Below are 5,308 nucleotides of genomic sequence, written 5' to 3'. Positions count from 1 at the left end.
TGTCCTTTACTAAAGATTGGCACTTTTTAACTTGATTTGTAATCAATAAATAATTAAATGATCAATATGAACAAGGTACTAATTCAGTTGCATGCCTCATACAAAGTCCCATCCCTTCCTCCTTTTTTGTCTAACATTTTGTTTTTCTATTTTTTTACTTGAGGGGAAATCATTCTAGGTGTTATAGCTTGCAACATACTGTACATTTTTCTGCGATTGTGCAGATTGTTTCATATATACTTTCTTTTAAGTTTCTTAAAAATGATAAAACGTTTTAAAAATAAGGCATCTTGTTGTATCTGCATTTAAAGCAGACCTAAACCCATTAATTTAACAGTTTTACAAAATCGTTACATTCAAGGCATGCCGGGAATTTAACTGTCACATTGGTTGTGCTCTCAACTAAATTGTCAAACCACCAAATGGCTGATGTCATAACTGGTCATATGTGCAGCACCATGGCAGTTGCAGATCAAACACAGGCTAAAGCCCCATACACACAGGCCGAATGTTGGGTGACATCAGCTGGTTCAATAAAAAATGCTCAACATTCGGCCCGTGTGTAAGGCAGCTGGTCCAACAGAAGCCAGCCGTTTGGCCGGCTTCTGTCAGACAAGCATGCTGGAAATCCAGCAGCTGATCATCGCTCTCAACCAATGGCGGAGAGCACTGACCAGAGTGTTCTGGTGGGGGCGTCATCCTGTCAGAACACAAAAGAACAGCGGGGGAGATTTCTGTACTAATGTAGGCCCTGACCGGAGCTCAGTGTTTTTTCATTTAATCCGCTGGGTTGAAGGGAAAAAAAACTAGTGGTGTGTACAAGGCTGATATTGGCAGCTTCCTTGGCTGAAAAAGATAGGAGGGTTTAATTAAACTTTAAGCTGGACTTAAAATAACACCTTGACCATTACCCTTAAATTACAACACCAGCCAAAACATTTTTCCCAGTTTTGGACAAGAGAGAAGAAGGATTAGAACCTTTTTCAGTTTTTTATTGATCTCTCTCTGCTCCTGCCTGGGAACCGTCATCACTGGAATAGACAGAAAGGGGAAGTCCAAAATTTAACGGTAGAATATCTTACAATGGAGACTTGTTTTGGTGACAATTGTCAGAGGTAGGAAAGAGACAGCAATAAAAACCTTCCAAAACTAAAATGATCAGTGGCGGCTGGTGCTCAAAAAATTTTTTTTGGGGGGGGGGGCACAAACAAACTGAAACCCCCCCCAGGAATTGCAGCCTCATTGTGCCATCAAACGCAGCCTCTGTGCCCATCAAACACAGCCACTGTGCCATCAAACACAGGCACTGTGCCCATCAATTGCAGCCACTGTGCTATCAAAAGCAGCCACTGTGACCATCAAACACAGCCATTGTGCCATCAAATGCTGCCACTGTGCTATCAAATGCTGCCACTGTGCCCATCAAACACTGACACTGTGTCCATCAAACGCTGACACTGTGTCCATCAAACGCTGACACTGTGTCCATCAAACGCTGACACTGTGTCCATCAAACGCTGACACTGTGTCCATCAAACGCTGACACTGTGTCCATCAAACGCTGACACTGTGCCCATCAAATGCTGCCACTGTGCCATCAGATGTAGCCACTGTGCCCATCAAATGCTGCCACTGTGTCATCCAATGCCTCCACTTTGATCCCTCCTCGCCCACTCGCCATCTGCCCGGCACTTACCCTGTCTCAATGGGGCAGCGAGCGGTGTCCTCCATGTGTCCCCTCCTGTCCTCTCCTCCTGATAGGCATCCAATCACAGCGCCTGTTGTTTTAGACAATCAGGTGACGGGTAACAGACCTGAGGACCTGATTGGCGGAGATGCGGTTCAGTGTTAGAAGTGCGAATTTCATTCGCTGTTCTAACATACCTAGATGAACCTTTTTTGACGCCTATTAGAGCCTATGGCTCTAATCAGGTGCTTCAAAAAAAACTGCCACTGTAATTCAGGCGCCTCCCAAAAAGGGGCCAGGCGCCTGAATAGGGGGTGGCAACAGCGGCCATAGATAGATTCATGCCATGCATGAATCTATCCATTGCTCATAGAGGGAGTGGCTGGAAAAAGGGGACAGCAGAAGAGCTGCAGTTTTGGAGTTGCTCTGACCCAGTCGTTTAGCCATTACAATTTGGCCCTTGTCGAAGTTGTTTAAATCTTTACGCTTGCCCATTTTTCTGCTTTCAACGCGTCAACTTTAGGGACAACATGTTCACTTGCTGCCTAATACATCCCACCCCTTTGTAATGCGATAATCAATATTATTCACTTTACCTGTCAGTGGACATAATGTTATTGTTTATTGCTGTGTATATTTTATGTATAATACTGGGTCTGGCCAGTGTTGATCAGTGGCGGCTGGTGTTTTTTTTTTAGGGATGGGGTGGCAACCCCCCCAGCTCACTGTCTGCCGGTCGGTCCGGTATTTTCCCCATCTTGCGGGTGGTTGGTGGTGGGCAGCGACTCCTGTGTCCTCTCCTCCTCTATCACGGCTGCTTCCACCGTGTGGCTCCTCCCCTCCTCCTAGGGATTTAATAGGATTAGGTGACGGGTCTCAAGACCCATTTCCTGATTGGCCAGGTGGAGGATCAGTGTTATAATAGCGAATATTAATTCATACCTGAGTGGGCTCAGTTCGCATTGGCTCACCCCAAGCCCACACTATTTTGAAGCCTATTAGATTCTCTGGCTCTAATCAGGTGTTTAAAAAAAAACACCCCCCTATTGGAATCCATGCGTCCATTGTCCTGCAAGGGGCCGAATGCATGGATGGGGTGTGGAGAGGGGCGTGGCGCTGGTGTGCCCTTAACTGACGGGCTGCCCCTAGTATTGATAGAGAAAGCAAGTAATTTGTCTTCTTCATCGAGACATCACAGCTGTTTCTCTCCTCCATCACTGCTCTCACCACCTCTTTTCTAACATAATGGATTCTTATTCAACTGGCTGATAGCATGTACTTGCAGAGTGGTTTCTCACTGTTCTGCTCTTCTTGCAACTACATAAGTTGCTCAACAGAGGATAAATGATTATTGCCATTTATCTCTGTTTAATAAACACAAACCTATGTATATGGTTATTAAGGTGTCCGTTTATGAAGCAGTAATCAGTGGAGATCCAGAGGATCGCCGCTGATCACAGCCCATAAACAGTTTATAAACCAGAGATAATCGGGGGAGAAGTGTTTGAACTTGTTCTCCCGCCGATTATCTCCACACATGGAGAATCCACATTGAATGACACAGTAACGGCCAGTTTATGAAGCTGGGATCTCAGCGCTTCACTGGCGATCTGTGTCAGAATTCACACTCCCCGATTCACCAGCTCAGAGGTGGAGAATCGGGGAGTGAAGAGAGAATGTGGGGGGATCTGAGGGGGAAAGAGGAAGATAATTAACTTCCTTATGCCTCGTTCAGACCCCCCAACACTGTAACCATGTCCCCCTGTCATAGTTATGTGTATACATATATAAACATATATATATATATATATGTAATGTGTATATGTATATATATATATATATATATATATATATATAATGTGTGTGTATATACATGTATATATAATGTCTGTGTGTGTATACATGTATATATTATGTAGGGGGGCGCTTTATTTTACTAACATTAATCACACCGTGTGTCAGTGTATTGAGCTGTGATAATTTATCACTGCTTAATAAATTGACATCTCTGTGTATCGGTGAATTTCTAGTACTGTAATCTCGTAAAGTCTCACGAGATTCCAGTATTAGGGGCCGTTCTCCAGTGTTAGAAGCGTTTGTAGATCTCTTCACTTCTCCAAGTGTGAAGCGATCTACTCCGCTTCATAAAGGTGTCCTTTTATGAAGCAGTGAAATCTATTCACTGCTTCATTCTCCGGCATTCACATAGGAGATCTTTCTCCTCTGTGTGCCACTATATGAAGCGGAGTAGATCGCTTCACACTTGCAGGAGTGAAGCGATCTACAAACGCTTCTAACACTGGAGAACGGCCCCTAATACTGGAATCTCGTGAGACTTTACGAGATTACAGTACTAGAAATTCACTCATACACAGAGATGTCAATATATTAAGCAGTGATAAATTATCACAGCTCAATACACTGACACGCGGTGTGATTAATGTTAGTGAAATAAAGCGTCCCCCTACATAATATATACATGTATACACACACAGACATTATATATACATGTATATACACACACATTATATATATATACATATACACATTATATATATATATGTATATATATGTATACACATACATATGACAGGGGGACATGGTTACAGTGTTGGGGGGTCTGAACGAGGCATAAGGAAGTTAATTATCTTCCTCTTTCCTCCTCAGATCCCCCCGATTCCCTCTTCACTACCCCGGTTCTCCACCTCTGAGTTGGTGAATCGGGGCGTGTGAATTCTGACACAGATCACAAGTGAAGTGCTGAGATCTCAGCTTCATATAGTGACCGTTACTGTGTCAGTCTATGTGGATTCTCCATGTGCGGAGATAATCGGCGGGAGAACAAGTTCAAACACATCTCCCCCCGATTATCTCTGGTTTATATACTGTTTATGGGCTGTGATCAGCGGCGATCCTCTGGATCTCCACTGATCATTGCTTCATAAACGGACACCAAAGTGGCATACAGAGGAGAAAGATCTCCTCTGTGAATGCCGGAGAATGAAGCAGTGAATAGATTTCACTGCTTCATAAAAGGACACCTTTGGCCAATAAGATGGAAATGCATTAAAAGCTGCATCACAAAAAACCCATTCTCCTGGTTTTACTATATCATGTCCACTAGATGGCGATGTCTACCTTTCTCAAGGTCCAGTCCTGGTTCTTTCAGCCTGGTGCAGCATACTGTGTTGGGGTTCATTGCAGACCAGGCATTGTTATTAGACTACAATTAAAGTGACACTAAAGGTACAGTTTTTTTTTTTTTTTAAATAACAAACATGTCATACTTTCCTCCACTGTTTGCATGGAATGGCCCCAATCCACCTGTTCTGGGGTCCCATGGCAGCTCTCGTGGCTCCTCTCTCCCAAGGGGGTTACCTTGCGGGTGTGCTCCCCTGTCATACACTCTGCGTCCATAGCTACCGAGTGTATGACTCGGCCCCGCCCCCCGGCACCCACGTCATTGGATTTGATTGACAGCATTGGGAGCCAGTGGCTTTGCTGCTTTCAATATATCCAGTGAAGAGAATGCATAGGATGCATTGAAGTAAAAAAAACAAGAACCTTTACAACCCCTTTAAGGACTCAAGTGATGCATACATTTTGCTCTCCTACTCTACT

The sequence above is a fragment of the Lithobates pipiens genome, unplaced genomic scaffold (assembly GCF_037356315.1).
Source record: "Lithobates pipiens isolate NorthernLeopardFrog02 unplaced genomic scaffold, aLitPip1_a1.2 Scaffold_13, whole genome shotgun sequence".
NCBI lineage: Eukaryota > Metazoa > Chordata > Amphibia > Anura > Ranidae > Lithobates > Lithobates pipiens.
This window is presented reverse-complemented; position numbering follows the sequence as displayed.